We start from the raw sequence: 17881 nt of genomic DNA, 5'->3' as shown, positions 1-17881 counted from the left end.
AAAAAATTCACACATGTGGCCGCCATATATAACACACAAATAGCAACCTTTGACTTGGCCTTTGATATCATAACAACAAGCAACCATCACAAATATAGGATATATTCTTACGCTTTATCTATTCAAATAGCGCTAAAACAACTAAATACGAACTCAAAACTATAAAACGCTTTTATTTACTTTAGTATCAAATTTCCAACACAAAAGTTTCCATTCATCGATTGGCAGGGATAATAATAATCTAGTTTAGAGTTCATAATTCAAACTCTTTAATCTAACATTAACAGTTAATATGAATTAGAACAAATAAATAAAAGACATTCCCAAGCCTGCTGTAAAGAAGTTTGACTGTCTTTACCGCGCTGGAAAAATACACTTGACTGGCTCCTATATCTTTAAAAAGTCACCATTCACCGATGCAAACTGTTTCCATATATATATATATATATATATATATATATATATATATATATATATATATATATATATATATATAGAGAGAGAGAGAGAGAGAGAGAGAGAGGGATAAGCTGAAAGATAATGTTAAGCATGCAGACCTGAACCCAAATACCTTTGCTGCGGATAGTAAATTGTGGAGGGAAAAATGTTTTGCGGGCATTAACACATACATTGACACACGGCTACGAATCAAGCAAATCTTTGTAGAGCAAGAGTAGGAACAGCACCTTCCCAACCTGTATCCTGCGAGTCGTGCGGCTTGGTTTGTGGGAGCAAAGCTGGCCTCGTGTCACACATGCGGCACAAGCATTGAAGGCAGAGTAAAACGGAGCGAATTTTTGCCCTCATGCGTCGAACACGACGGGAGAGTCCATTATATATATATATATATATATATATATATATATATATATATATATATATATATATATATAGATAGATAGATAGATAGAGAGAGAGAGAGAGAGAGAAAGAGTGAGAGAGAAATATATTTATAGAGAGATTAAGAGATTATTCCGAGATTTGCCGTAGATTAAACTCAAATGTCATTTAAAACCTTGTCCGTTTACTTATTTCTTTTATACAATCTGCTTTAAACTTGTGCCGCGAAAAGTTTGATATAGAACACTTTGGATAAACACTAAATTGATCGATTTGTTTTACTTACATCTTGTTTACATCTAATGTATTTATTTCATAATGTAAGTGCTTCTTTGTAATATACATATATGGTTTATACGTGTTAGTTAATTTATTGTTGGATAGTGATGTACCTCCTGTTGGAAATTTATTATATTTTATTGTCTTTATTTTCTAAAATAAACTTTTTATATATTTATCTGGTCCATAAACCAGTTAAATATTTATTTCCATATATTATCTGGTCCATCAACCAGTAAAATCTCTTTATTGGACCTCCCCAAAGAATCTCCAATCTAATAACTACCGCACTACCAACCAAGATTGAACACTTGTCCCATGACTGTAATATTGCATCCTTGTTCATGTTTTAAAAATACTTTAATGGAATGTAGTCAGAAGAACTAATAACAAAACTGCCCTTGATGTAAATAACCCCGACTCACAAAACAAGGGGTCAAATCTGGACGACTGAACTGTAGACGGCCACTGATACCGATGAGATTTCTACACTGATAGTTTCTTTCCTTGAACGGCTAGAATTTGGAATTCCCTCCGAGTAACCTGTTTCCCCTCTTCTGTGGGAAAGAGGTTGCAGGGAAGATAAAAGAGCATCCCCCACTAAGCTATGAACTATATTTTAAATTCTGTCCAGGCAAGATAAGCTGCTCCTAGCAACTCCTGTCCAGATGTGGCAGCAGTACTCAATCCTTAGACGTACTTGGCTTTTATATAGATAGAGAATTGCATCAGTAGTGAGATATCTACTAGAGCAGTAGAAGGATCCCACCATTTTTCTAGCGACCTTGGCAACAGGTTTGATGTACGTGTTTCATTTCAGATTAGGAGTAAAAGCCAAGCCCAGAAGTTTGTCAAAACATGGAACCTCTCCAAGACGGGCGCTATCCATTTCAATTGATGCTAGGTGGGGATCAGAACGTTGATGATGTAAAGATGGAAGCTTGATTTTAGATGCATTGAAAGTAACTACCCACCTCATCCCCCATTGTACTACGCGCTCGAGATCAGAGGAGAGAGAATAAGAGAGAACTTTGTCATTTACGGACTTTAATGTGTTCCCATAGATGGTAGCATAAATGTCAACGCATGGTCTAAGTATTTGTTTTGGGAGATCTTGGTGTTGATCAGGAAGAAGGTTGGGCCCAGGATGGACCCCTGAGGAATTCTAGCTTAATACTGTGCGCTTCTGATTTCTGCCCATCAACCACTACTCTTATGAGCCTATTAGGGAGAAATAATTTAATAATTGAGAAGACATTTCCAGCGATACCGTAGCTGGACACTTTTTGAAGTAGACCTTTATGTCATAACCTACCAAAGGCGTTTGATATGTCAAGAGCAATTACCCTAGAGAGGAAGCCTTTGTCAAGAGATTCACTAATCCTAAGGTGTAGAGGTCGAATCACAGGGACGCGACAGACCTTCAGTGGTCGATCTTGTTTCCTGACTAGGGCAACGAACGTTGTTTTACCCCTCTCCCGACAAACCCCATCCCCTACACTGGGCACTTGGGAGTGATTGAATGCCATAATGCCAGTACAATTAGATTGGGTTGACCATCGTCTGATGGGTTGAGGGTACCGGATAGACAGTTCCTGGCTGCTGTTCCCGACTGGTAGTATAGGACCCCTAATTCTTTGGTAGCGCTTAGAGCGGCTGCTCCGTCAACAGTTGTATAATATCGGGTTGTTTGTAGTGCCATGTAACGCATGGAAATGGACCCTGCACTCATCCCCAGTGGGCTATCCCGAGGCCACAATCCTAGTAGACGGCAGGACAACTGATGGTATGTTTGTGTTGCATGTCTGGTATCCTGCATAATCACTTGTTAAGCATCCCTTACCTAAACAGAAACTCTTAAACATGATAGTACAATAAAAAATTACGCTAAAACCAGGCCCAATCTCAAACAAAACCAACCTGTCTTCTCCTTAGAGGCTTGCATTTACGAATATTCGTGGGCTTGGAACTAATTTAAATGATGTGAAGCATTTCTCCTAACAAACACCCCGGATATCTTAGCACTAAGTGAGACTAACCTACACTCCTCCATCCCCTCTACTACCTGGCTATCTCCCACTCTGCCGCAAGCACTCTGACAGACATATGCACGGGCTCGGAGTTTACATTCGTAACACCCTCCCCTTGACTCGAGAAACAAACCTAGAATCGGACGATCAAGCCTTTATGTGCTTTAGACTAAACGTACAACATAACATTAGCTACTTTTACTTTCTCTACCGCTCTCCCTCGACCCAGAACTGCACCATAATAAACAAAGTCTCTGACAGCATAGACACAGCACTCTCCCTCGACACTAGCGCACAAGTACATGTATTTGGTGACTTTAATGTCCACCACAAAAACTGGCTTAGATTCTCTATTACACAGATGCAGCGGGCAGCACAACACATAGCTTCGCTATATCTCACTCCCTATCACAAATTGTTACGTTTCCAAGCCGTTTCCATGACCAGCAAGAATAACACGCACCACTTCTACATCTGTTTCTGACCACAGTTCCCGAGGATTGTATAAAAAATGCTGACAGCCCACTCGGGAACGCTGATCATGCAGTGATAATGGTCGAAATCGCCCTAAACTCTAAACCCAAAACTGAAGAGCCAGTGCTCAAAACAACGAGATATTATAAAAAGGCTGACTGGGAAGCCATCAGAGATCTTATCAGAGATGCTCCATGGGGAAATATTTTTCTCTCCCTGCTGAACAGTGCGCAAACGAGACCACTGAATGGTTCAAAACGGTAATTGAAGCACATGCTCCCATGCGGAAATTTTATAGCCCCACTGAAGTGAATAGTATCAGTAAGTAAAGAATTGCCTTTTAGAAAGGTTTTATTAACTGTAAAATACACGTACGCTCTTGAAAGGATCGAGCGGGAAAATGAAACAGAGGGCGCTTTTATTATGAATGTCAATCCCAAGGGGGATAACTCTTAACAACAAATTAAATCATAACATTTTCCCCGTCCTAAAGTATTCAAGTAAGGGGTAATTAATTATAGACAATTTTTTTTTTTTTTTTTTTTTTTTACAATCACATAAGAATCATTTTATTTACAAATAACATATGAACCCAAACTGCAGTTTTTTCAGTATTTAGTCACAAAATCCTTATATTTACTAGGGAATTGTCGAACTCGGGACAACCTCCGCACAGATTGGCAGGAATGCTGATTTTCAGTATTATTTTTTAGTGAAATCTGATTTTCTTCAAGATCAGACGATTGATTTTTGTCTTCCTCATGACCAATGTTTTCATTAGTAGAAGGTTCAAATAAAGTCTCTGAAGTAGTAGGATTATTATTAGAGTTTTCTTCATTTGATGAGTTTGGAGCAAAGTCTCGAACGTTGACAGTGGTTTCAGTACCAGAAGGTAGTTGAACATAAGCGTAGTGGGGGTTGACATCTATTAGGGTGGCAGGCGTTACAGGAGGGTCATGTTTACTTGTTTTAGTGTGGTTTCTAATATATATTGGGCCTGGTTTAACCCAAGAAGGAATTGAAATTCCGGAAGCAGATTTACGACTATATTTAAATAGTCTATCATGGGGAGTCATATTAGTGGCAGTACAAAGTAATGATCTAATTGAATGAAGTGCGTCCGGTAGTATGTCTTCCCAATAAGGTAGTTTCATTTGATTAGAATGTAATGTTGTTTGAATGGCCTTCCATAAGGTACCGTTGAGTTTTTCAATCTGTCCATTACCTTCAGGATGATATCTACTTGTTTTAGAAGTAGCCATTCCTTTTTTGTGTAAAAAATCCTTTATTTCTCTTGCTAAGAAATCAGAAGCACGGTCAGTATGTATCATGTCAGGCAAACCAAAAATTGAAAAGAGTTTGTTTAGACAGTGGATAATGGTTTTGCTTGTCATATCTCTGCAAGGAAAAGCGAAAGGAAAACGGGAATACTCATCAATTAGAGTAAGTAGATATTTGTTGCCATGTATAGAAGTAGGTAGAGGGCCTTTAAAATCAAGATTTAATCGTTGAAAAGGTAATATGGCTTGAATGAGAGTCCCTCCATTGGTATTGGCGAATTTGGGTTTCAGTAATTGACAGGATGAGCAAGAGTCAGTAATATTCTTAATTTGATCCAAAGTAAAAGGGAGGTTCCTCGTTCTTATAAAATGGCTTAATCTTGAAACACCAGGATGACATAATTGTTTATGTAAATCACGAAGATTTTGTAGATTGTAAGTAAGAGCAGAGATGCGAGAGAATGTGTCAGCAGCAATATTTTCAGGTCCAGGTCGATAAACTATAGTGAAATTGTATTGGGATAATTCTATACGCCAACGACATATTTTGTCATTCTTAATTTTTGATTTTCTTTTATTGTCGAATATGAAGCTGATGCTCTTCTGATCTGTGATGACTTTAAAGTGCCTGCCGAGTAGAAAATGTCGCCACTTACGAAGAGCTTCTACAATAGCGGCTGCCTCTTTTTCTACTGCATGGTGCTTAATTTCGTTAGTATTGAGAGTTCTTGAAAAAAATGCAATAGGACGACCTTCTTGATTTAGTGTTGCAGCAATGCAATAGTTACTAGCGTCCGTTTCTACTTCAAATTCTTTATTTGGATCTACCGTTATTAAAGTGGCGTCTTTTAGATCATTTTTCAATGTTTGAAAAGATTTTAATACAGATGGAGGTAGTGGAAATTCTTTATTTTGATTTAGTAATAAAATTTTATCAGAAATTTTTTTAATGAATTTGCAGTAATAGGAAAACATTCCAACTATTCTTTTTTGAGATTTAAGATTCAGCGGAGGTGGCATTTCGAGTAATGGTTTTAGTCTTTGATAATCGGGAGCTATTTGATTATTTTCTATGGTGTAGCCGAGTAGAGTAATAGAACTAGAAGAAATTATGCTTTTATTTTCATTTAAAGTGATGTTATATTGTTTAGCAATTTTGTAGAATTTTTGAAGATTGTAATCGTGTTCTTCTTGATTTTTCCCACATATAGTTACGTTATCAACATACACAAAGGTATCGGTTAGATTTTCTTTTTCTATAATATAGTCTATGCTCCTCTAGAAAGCACTTACTCCATTGGTGACGCCAAAAGGAAGACGAGTAAATTGAAAAAGTTTGCCACTTACTTCAAACGCAGTGAATTTACGATCAGCATGATTTATAGGTATTTGGTGATAAGCAGATTTTAGGTCGAGAGTAGAGAAGATGTTATATTGAGCGATGTCGTCTACCATCTTATTGATATTAGGCATTGGGTAAGCGTCTAGTTCCGTGAATCTATTGATGGTATCGCTGTAGTCGACTACCATTCTTTTCTTATGATTCTCATTCGAAGTTACAAGAACTTGCGCTCGCCACGGAGATATCGAAGGTTCAATTATGCCTTCTTTCAACATTCTAGCAGTCTCTTCTTTTATGAATTTGTTGGCGGCAAAAGTGTAACGTCGGGATTTTGTCGCAATAGGAGTAGTATGAGGAGAAAGATTAGAAAAGAGAGGAGGGGGTGGAACGTTTATGGTAGGAAAAAAATTATTCGTGTTTATAGCTCCAATTATAAGTTTGTCTCTAGGACCGTCGAATTTAAGTGTTACTTTTTTATATTTTTTTAAAATATCTTTTCCGATTATTAAATCAATGAAAAGGTTTTCAATGATTTCAATTGTTATTCCAGAATGGGTTTTATCTTTCAGTATTAAATCCACGACAGCTTCGCCAATTATTTTAGCATGTTGATCGGAAGCAGCCAGAGCTATAGTTTTGTTTTTAGGTATTGTGAAGAGTTTAAGTTTTTTAGCAGTATTTTCATTAATGAATGTTTTTACACTGCCGGAGTCCACCATAGCGTTCACGAAGTGCCCGTTAATTTGGCATTGAGTGAATGTGACATCTTTGGAGTTAGTTCCTAGTCAGGATAGAGAAGGTGAGGGGTAGTCAGAGTCGTCATAAAGAACAGCAGTATGAGTGTTAGAAATAGAAGATTTACACACTTTAGCCCAATGACCATTTTTTTGCATTTTTTACATTCGGCGTTTCGTGCAGGACATAAATATCGAGGATGACGTGATTTTCCACAGAAAAAACAAACCCCTTTTGGAAGCATATTTTCTTTAGTCACAGCTATACGATTGTAGCCCGAAGGATTATTTGTAGCTGCTACAGTAAAGTTATTTGCGTAGCTTATCGAATGCTTTTCTGCTTGTTCAAGAGATCTGGCCGTGGCATATGTGTCTTGTAAAGTCAGGATGGGTTTTTCTAACAGTCGTTGTCGGATGGACGAAGAAGAAATTCCGCCGATGAAAGCTTTCCGAATGTATTGATTTTTGTTTTCTTCAGCAGAAACCGCTTCGAAGTTACATGTTTTGGCAAGCATTTCCAATTGTAGTATGAAGGCATCTATATTTTGTGTTGTTTGTTGCTTCGTCGTCATCAATCGATATCTATTATAAACAATATTTTCAGGTTTTAAATAAGCGGCGTCCAATGTTCTTAATGCACTATCGTAGTCGGTTTTATCGCTTATTAAATCGAAAACAGAGGCTGAAATACAATTGATCAAGGCAAAGAAATTATCTGAAGTGTTTTCGATTAATCCGTTATTATGTGAGCGGATATAATTCTGGAGGGTTAATTTCCAATGCCTATAGGATTTTTCGGAATTAGGGCATGTAGGTTCCACCTCGAATCTGTCGGGACGTAAGATTCGATCCATTTTTTTTTTTTTTTTTTTTTTTTTACAGTTAATAAAATTGAAGTGAATAGTATCAGTAAGTAAAGAATTACCTTTTAGAAAGGTTTTATTAACTGTAAAATACACGTACGCTCTTGAAAGGATCGAGCGGGAAAATGAAACAGAGGGCGCTTTTATTATGAATGTCAATCCCAAGGGGGATAACTCTTAACAACAAATTAAATCATAACCCCAATGGTTTACTTCGACTTGCGCAACTGCCATTGCTTAAAGGCAGCATGCATACCGCAGATTTAACCGACATGTCCAGTTCAAACAGACATAAGTATATAGAAGCGAGAAGTAACGTTAAGAAGGAAATAGTGACAGCTAAGAGAGAATTTACTTAAACCACTAAAAAACGCATCGAAGCACAAAAATTGGGAACTTGTGACTTCTGGAAAATCTAAAACAGTGTAGTAAATAATGGGCAATCAACAATTCCTCCACTAACCAACAAACACGAGGTTGTTTGCTTAGCAACCAACAAGGCTAATATGCTTGCCAGTCGGTTTGCCTCAAACTCCACACTGGACCCTTCCAACCACCCCCCTGCACGACTTTCCTTTGCGGACGAATACCACACTAGACGATCTAAAAATTGATTCTCTGGTACCAGTTTTTAAGAATTCCGGCGAAAGAACTGACCTATCAAATTATCGCCCCATTAGCCTCCTCCCACTTTTCGCCAAAATATTTGAGACCATAATTAACCATGCTGTAGTCCATCACCTTACTGATGCTAAACTTCTGACTGACAAACAATATGGATTTAGACAAGCCCGTTCCACAGCAGACATCCTCACTGTAATCTCGTAACGTATATACCATTCACCGGACAAAGCGAGGGAGGGCAGGGCGGTAGCTCTAGATACATCTAAGGCTTTTGACAGGGTATGGCATGAGGGTCTCCTCAGAAAAATTAGATCATACGGTATCACTCGTAGAATACTTAACATAATTAAATCCTTCTTAGATAAGAGAAAAATCCAGGTTGTCCTCGACGGGTATACATCTAAACAATATGATACAAATGCGGGAATGACTCAGAGGTCTATCCTTGGACCTCTATTGTTCCTAATCTTCATTAATGGCCTCCCCGACAAAATTGCCTCTGTAATGGGTATATATGCTGATGACACCACACTCTATAACAGGTATGGCAGAAAAACAAATGAACACATATCTAAAGAAATGGCAAAAACACTAGAGGATGACCTCCAATCTTTAGTGGAATGGGGACAAAAATGGATGGTCACATTCCATGCTGCCAAGACTAAACTGGTTTCATTCAATAATTACAAGAAACTTTCTCTGCCACCAATAGCAATGGCCACTGACTCTTTATCTGAGAGTACATCTTTCAAACTGCTTTGCCTAATGTTCACAGGAAACATGAGTTGGAACAATTACATTGAAAGCATTGCCAGGACCGCTGCGAGGAAGGTGGCTCTCTCTACCGTGCTAGAAAACTACTACCACTTGAAAGTATCCTATAAGGCCACCATTCGCCCATGTATGAAGTATTGCTGTCACATTTTGGCTGGTGCATCTGTCACGAGTCTCTCGCTCCTAGACAAGGTTCAAAAGAGAGTCGCCAATCTGATAGGCCCTGAACTGGCATCTAAGCTTCAACCTCTGTCCCATCGACGAAATGTTGCATTCCTTTGCCTGTTCTACAAGTATTTTAATGGTGAATTCTCTGGATAACTTCAGACACTTGTGCCCCCACTACGTAGACACCCTCGACAAACCCGACACGCAGCTAAATCCCACCCCACACAGTAGAGATCCTTAGATGTAAAAGATCTTTCTACTCCAGTAGTTTCTTCCCCAGAACCGCTAGTGTCTGGAATTCCATTCCAGGTCCCTGCTTACCCAACTGTACTGACATGCAGAAGTTCATGTGTAACGTGAACCGACATCTTGTTGCCCAAATCCCAACATAGTACCCCAGTAGTTGTTGCCCCTGATAGTAGCCCCCTACACCAAAGTGGCAATGTGCCTTGTTTGGTGTGAAATGTAATTAAAAAAAATAACCATTAGCACATTAGCTGTAGATCTGACAGAACGGAAACAATATTGCATGTCACTTAGAAGATTATTTCTGCTGAAGTGGTTGGCTACTTCTCTATTTAATATGGATTCCAGCAACTTACTCATGACACACAGGAGACTTATTGGTCTGTACTGAAAGGGAGATGACCTATAACCTAAATTCCTTAATACAGGGCATATTGATGAGGGTTTCCAGGGTGTTGGGAAGCACTTCTCCTTAAGACAACGTTTAAACAGTATGGGAGCAAGTTTTGGTTGAAGCTTTTCAACATTATAATTTGAATACCATCAGAGCCAGTTGCTTTATTGAAATCAAGGTTCTTGATTAGCTTGTATTATATTTGTATGCCGCATAGTGTGTTGTCTGTTATAGGAGGAAATACGGAGGCTGGATGGCCTTGGTCACATAGGATAGAATTTGCTGCAAAGTTTGTGGCAAATAGTTAGGTTTTGTCTGATGATGACGAGATGGTGTCAGGTCCATTGATGATGGTTGGGATAGAACATACGCTTCTGTTCAGGATCCTGTTTGCTGCTATATGACATAACTGATGGGAATCAAGTCGCTGCTCAGCTACTTTGGATTTAACGGATTGACCATATAACTCTTTTGCATTTTTTATTACTCTTTTACAATTGTTGGAGGCAGTCATGAAAGCGGCTTTAGTCTCAGTACATCTATTACGTTGGTAACTAAGGAAAAAGTGATTTCTGTGCGCAATGGTAGCAGCACATTCTGGGGAGAACCAAGGCTGGCTGTTAGGTTTTTGCTGGAATTTTTTTGGGGACATAATTTATCTATACTTATAATTATCCATTCTATCAGGTTTACTACTATAGAGGACACATTCTTCTTAAACATGTAACGCAGGGGGAAATCGAATATAAATGTACGGAAGCCATAGAGTATCTATATACTGTACGATGGATGGGTACGTCTGGGGACTTATTACATTTCATTTTTATCTTAACTGATACAACCGCGTGGGCGCAAGATCCCAGAGGAGACAGAACGAAAAATGAACATAGCTCAGGGCAAGTCGTGAGAAAAAGATCTAGAAGGCTTGTATACTGACTGTTAGTATCTGAGTGAGGTCATAAGCAATGGAGAAATCATGACAGAACCTCCCCTAATTATCTGTCTAGTTTAAGTGGCTCAATCATTTCACATTGTGGACATTGAAGTGATCACAGATGTGAATGTTAGCCGAAGGATGAGCGGACAGCATGTGGTCAATTTTCACAGATATGCTCTAAAAAGATATAACTCCGCTGTTGTGGGGGCGATAGAGAGCAAATATAAATGTGGTGGTGTAAGAAAGTGCAACCTGGAAGCACATAAAGGGTAAATTAGGGTCTTCTCTGGAGACGTCCCTAACACATGGAAAGCCATCTTTAATGTAGGCACATATTCCATGCCGATGGCGATCTTGGAAGTTAGATTTGGACGTTAAGTTTGAGTATCGTTAATAAGGTTATCGAAATATGGTTAATGTAGCACATCAACACACTCTTGTAGAAAGTAACAAAAGGTGGGTGAAAATCAGAAAGTATGATGTACAATGAGAAAGAAAAAATCACAATGTGATATTGGTAGACATAACCCTAAACTATTCACCCCAAAGTTAAAAAGCCATTTGTTGAAAATAACTTATCTCATAAAGGCAGACGGTGAAAACCATCAGATATCACATCAGAGATCAAATCAGAGATACCCCATTGAGTAATATCTTTTACCGTTCTTCCGAACAGTGTGTAAATGAGGCAAGGCAATGGTGCCAAGCAACAATTGAAGCTCATGTTCCCATAAGGAAGTTTGATGAGAAATATTATAGCAAGCCATACTCTCCAAAATAGTTCAATTGAACTTTTGCCTCTATCCTGCGCAAAGATAGCATGTGTTTCTCAGATTTATCTTTCAAAAGTCTACTACAACCAGTGAAAAGAATTATAGATGTTATAGATAATTGTAAAAGTGAAATTCTGGAACGTTTACAGTAAGAAAAACACGAAATTGTTTGCACAGCAATCGGGAAAGCTGATCTGCTTGGCCGGCAGTTCGCCTAGAAATCCATCTTAGACCAAACAATCCATCACCTCCCAAATTTGTCTCTGCTGGAAGAAACCACATCGATGAGTTGAAAATCACCCCTTCCCATGTTCATGATATAAAAACCCAGAGACCTCCACGCTGAGTGGTCTTGGTTTCATCCTTATTATACTTTTCAAGAAATACTCCGCAGATATAGATTTTGGTATCTTACTCCAAATGCCTATCTGAATCTTGCTTCCCTGATAACGTAAAACTTCATCTGTGGTAGCAATATTCAAAACTGTTCTCTCTGTCTTCGCTAACATATTTGACTCATTAATCAATAAAATACATGTCAACCACCTCGCAGATACTAAATCTCTTTCCGACAGAGGGTATGGATTTAGGTAACCTCGTTCTACTTCAGACATCTTAACAGTCATCTCTAAACTCATCTAGCATGCATGGGATAAAGCAAAGGAAACCAGAGCGGTAGCTCTTGATGTATCTAAAAACTTTGACTGTGTCTGTCACGAAGTACTTCTCATGAAAAGTAAAACATACGGTATTACTTGTCTAGTACTAAATATGATCAGATCCTAACCCGAAAAGCAGTAAAATCTCACCTCTTCAGTCTGGAGGTCCCTAGATGCCAGAAAGCCTTTTAATGTAACGTGTTCCTCTTTCAAACTGCTGGATTTGGAATTTCTTATTGGTTTCCTTCTTCCTTGACTCCCTATATATTGTTTCTGTAGATATATTCCGACTAGTAGCCATTTAAATCCGAGAAATTTAGCTATAAAGATATCAGAGATACGAATGCCAACAGGAAAATAATCTGATTCTATACGAAATGATCAAATGATTGAAGCGGGCCAGACACACACGTTCACATTTTTTATATAACTAAATAACCGTAAATGAAAATATAGCGAACAAAAATATACTTTTCGAGAGATAAATTATTATTTAAGCATATTATATTCGGTTATTGTATCTCTAGTTGTAATATATCGTCGAAAATCGCGATACATATTAGTGTCCTTTGAATTCTTTTCCCGCTTGCCTAACGCTGGCGCTAAATTCTCTTCTATTCACAAAAGAAGAGATTAAACTTTTCTTAAATTACGTCACCATTGGGGAATCAACGCTTCCAACTTGAAAAAAAGCCGTCAGCAAAGAAGATAAATATATAAGCACAAAGAATGAAATAGAAGACAAGAAAACAGAGTGGAGAGAGAAAAAAATGCCAGCGCACATGCGCAGTCTTGCATTGTTAAATATATTATTGTATTGTCACAATACAACTGGGTGTGTTTTTTTCCTTCAGATTGTAATATATCGACTCGGTGTCTTTTCAATTTTAAACTTGAAAATTGGGAGTGGGAGAGTGCAGGACGCGAAACGAGATGCAAAGAAACGAGGCGGGTAACGCTAATTCCTCAGAATTGTATTGAAAAAAGAAACGGAACCACTGAACTAAGCTTTGTATCAACAAGTCTTCGCCTGCAGTGACAGCAAGACCAACATAAAAGATGATTCAGATGTCCATAGTAAGACTGACAACTATATTCCATAATTAAAACTTACTGGAATTTTGTGTGCGTCGGAGTTCGCTATAGGCTGAAAATTTACCGTATGCTATCATCTATTCAAATTGAAATTATTTTCTTTTTAAAAAGAATCTTTTGTTGGAGCAACTGCTTCTTAGTAACACACACACACACACACACACACACACACACACACACACACACACACACACACACACATATATATATATAATAGAAAAGATGCGATAGTTGAAAGATTCCATTGTTCGAAAAGTCAATTTAAGTGAAACGTGCTTTCATATTTCCCCCGTAAACCATGAGCATATAAATCAAATGAGTTTTTTTTTTCTGATAGCTTATATAAATCAACAAAAAATATTGCACAACTTAATGTATCCAGAACGGCCAATTACATTCCATATTCATCACTTAAAATAAATCTAGTTGTTTTCCTTAAGTGGAGACTCGGGACTAACAATAACTTTAAAACATAAAATCACGAAACTTGTCATCTTAGATCACCAGTCAGTGAACTAAAGCCCGTGAACCAGATCACACTCGCCAGATGATCTAATCAGACCAATGAGTTTAATTAACTAAAAACGAAGAGAGAACGAGAGAGAGAGACAGAGAGAGAGAGAGAGAGAGAGACAGAGAGGAAGGGTGGGAGGACTAAGTGGAAGAGGATGAGATCGAGAGGGAGAAAGAAGCCGTTATCGAAATTATTACACACTTTGGAAAACTTGTTTTATTTTTCCCAGTCACATACATACACGTTCATGCAATCATACATATTTAGTTTTATCATATGTCTCGTTTCACTTATTTTTATCTTCGGTTTCCACATTCCATAGCCGATATTTCTGACAAAGGAGAAGCAATTGTTTGCTTCTGAGTTGGCATTTATTCATATAATACTTACCGTTATCTAGTCTTTGACATTGATATAGTAATGTTTAGATCTTATATCAAATAGCTCCATGCCTTACCTGGAACAATTTCCATAAAAGGAATAACATTTGTTGGAATTGTGTGCGTGCGAATATGCTAAACCTTGAAAATTCACTGTACGCCATCTTCAAATTGAAATCAATTTGGTTTCTTTTCCGTAAAATCATCCTTTTATGTTACACTCTTCTAAGATTGTAACCATGATGCAATGTTTAAAAGCGCTAATTAACAATTAGTTTTAAGTGATAGTTCTCTTCAAGTTTAGGGTTCAGTAATTACTCGATTAGATAATAACTTAAAAATAATGCAAATAATTTTTTCTTAAATATAACTTAAAAATAATACAAATAATTTGTTCTATCCAGTCAGAGTTGATCAGATTAAATTAATGGTTCTGTATCAGATTCTCAAATTCGAGGAAAAGTTTCAAATGTTTAGAAAGATTTGTTTGCAGCTTGAATTGAGCAGTGCGATTTCCGAATTGAATTGAGAAGTGCGATTTCCGAATTGAATTGAGCAGTGCGATTTCCGAATTGAATTGAGCAGTGCGATTTCCGAATTGAATTGAGCAGTGCGATTTCCGAATTGAATTGAGCAGTGCGATTTCCGAATTGAATTGAGCAGTGCTGTTGGAAGTTGTGCTACTTTGCCTACAAATTACACGCACAAGATATCCATTAGCTTTTCAGATTAAATGGAGGCTATGATGATGTTTGTTGGAAGTTTTAGACGTAAAATCTATGGACCTTGTTTGTTGAGAAGGACTTCTTTCCGAATGAGTAACACACTTGGAATTTATATCTACAAAAAACGCAAGAACTGGACGTACAGTATCAATAAAAATAGACAGATTATTATATCATCCTATGAAAATAACGTTTCTTCACAAAGTTTACTAGGGATAAAATTGAAGAAGACATCTGGGAATGAAGTCGTTAATAATTTATACAAAATAATGTTATTTTTTAAAACATTGGATTTCTGACTGGTGCATCTACCACTAGTCTCTCTCTGTCTCTCTCTCTCTCTTGAAAACGGTTTTAAAAAAGGGGTTTCAATTTAATAAGTCCCACTGTAAACTAAGTTTTAACCCCTGTCCCAATGTTGCATCGCTGTGCCTGTTTTACAAATAATTTAATGGAATGTGCTCTGATGAACTCGTTGCACTTGTGTCTCCTTGGAGTAAATATACCCAACAAACGCGCTCACCAATTCACTGTTGAGGTCCCTAAATTTCAGAAATTATTCTCTTCTAATAGGTTTTTCACCTCGAATAGGTAAACTTTGGAATTCCCTTCTTGCTACTTGCTTCCCTTGTTGTACTGATATGCAGAAGTTTAAATGTAACGTAAACCAACATTTTGTTAATCTTTCCTAGACATTGTCCCAAATAGTAGCCCCTTACGTCCAAGTGTCGATATGCCCTGTTAGCGATGAACATGAGTAAAAAAAAATGTCTAAAATATTTTACAGGAAGTCAACTTTATTGATCAGCTGATTATAAGAATGAATGCACACGACAAAAGACTGTTATCCTCAATTAATTAGAATTTATGAGATGCTAGAGAATATAGCATATTCAGTAAAGTGTATAAGTGACTTGTTTGTAAAATAAGAAATGAAGATACAAAGAAGACTATTTTCTAGAGCCTGTGTTAATAACGTTATTATTTATAACCATTTACTGGTTTTAGAATGTAGATACATTGCTTCGAAATTAGACATGCTCTAAAGAAACCATTTTGTTAATGTGCAGAGCATCTCATATGATAATATGCCAAATACAATATCCGTATATTGTTCTCATCTTCTTTATCACTATATTAAATTGCATATACGCATGTATATATTGAATAAAGCAAAATATTTGTTTTTCTAAAGTTGTATTGTGTGTCTTCGTTATAGACAACCTGGGTCTATAACGCTTTGTAAAGGTACGGATATCGCAATAAAATTGTACGGTATAACCACATTGGCACAACGGTTCCTGTTGGATCACCGAAGTTAAGCAACGATGAACCTGACCAGTACTAAATGGGTGACCATTTAGGAGTTTCAGGCGCTGTATCTATTACCTCGGCTTATCTCTGCATTGTCTCCACTCGTCCTGGACTTCTTGCCACTGGACTCAAACAGTGCCGATTCAGGAGAAGTATGGTTGGTTATTGCGCAATTCTTGCCTGACAATTACACGCGCAGCAACCCCTACAGGGAGTATACTTTGTATTTCGAGAATGAAGGGAGGCATCGATCGCAATAAAGTTAAACAACCGATAAAAGTCTCCCTTTTATTTGTTGCCGTAGTGTAGAAAACAGCCCCCCTATTCATACCAAGTACCATTTCCTATAAAATTGTTTTGGTGGCCTACAATCTTTCATTCGATCCAGGTGGCCCACCATACGCATGTGAGATTTGATTACAAGGGTCTCAAAACTAGAGCAACATGCCCTCACAAGGACTTCAGTATCGGGTACTTGTGCTTGCCACTTGATGTTTAAGGTACGTATCAAGCATTTTTGGTGATATCGTTCAAGCCATTTAATACGCATTTGATGCAATGTCCATGTCTCCGATCAATACAACAGTGTGGTTAGGACACAGGTCTTGTAAACGCAGATTCGAATTATGTCTGTGATGCCACGATCAGACGACACTCTATTATCCAACCTTCCAAAAGCTACAGATGCTAAGGATTTCAGTGTCGAGAGAGGCATTCCTCGACATAGAACAACCAAGGAAGACAAATGAATCAACTACTGCTAGTCTAGCATCACAGACCATGATGTTTGGCTCCACATATGACGGGCCCGGAGCAGGAGTGAACATCGCCTTTGTTTTAGACAGACTGATCCTCAGACCAAAGGCAGTGCAGGAATCAGCAAAGCTGCTTATCAGTGCGACAAAAACAGCATCGTCTCCATACAATAACTCCTTGACTAAGACATAATGCAGCTGTGTTCTGACATTAAACCTTTTAAGATTAAAAATGCGACCTGTGATTCGAAACTTTAACATCACACCCTTATCGCAATCCCGAAACGCATGAGTAATAGAGCAGCAAAATATATAGAAAAAAGAGTAAGGGAAGGAATATCACTTTGTTTGACACCATTGTCAACTGAAATTTCATCAAACAATTTTCCTTTAAACGAGACTTGAGCTTTCATGCCTCTGTGCAGTTCTTGAATATTCTAACAAAGGTTGGAGGACACCCAACTTTCTCTAAGATTAACCAGAGAGCATCCCTGTTAACGGTCTCAAATGCTTTGGTTAGATCCATAAACAATTCATACAATAGTATTTGTTTTGTTTTTTCCTGGACTTGTCTGTCTGAAAAAATCATATCCGTAGTTCTTCTGTCAGACCTAAATCCACTTTGTGACTCTAGAATAGCATTAGAACAAACATCTTCCAGTAACCTGTTTAATAGAAGTC

The sequence above is a fragment of the Euprymna scolopes genome, chromosome 11 (assembly GCF_053919585.1).
Source record: "Euprymna scolopes isolate OS-2025 chromosome 11, ASM5391958v1, whole genome shotgun sequence".
Taxonomy (NCBI): Eukaryota; Metazoa; Mollusca; class Cephalopoda; order Sepiida; family Sepiolidae; genus Euprymna; species Euprymna scolopes.
Note: the sequence above shows the minus strand (reverse complement) of the source record.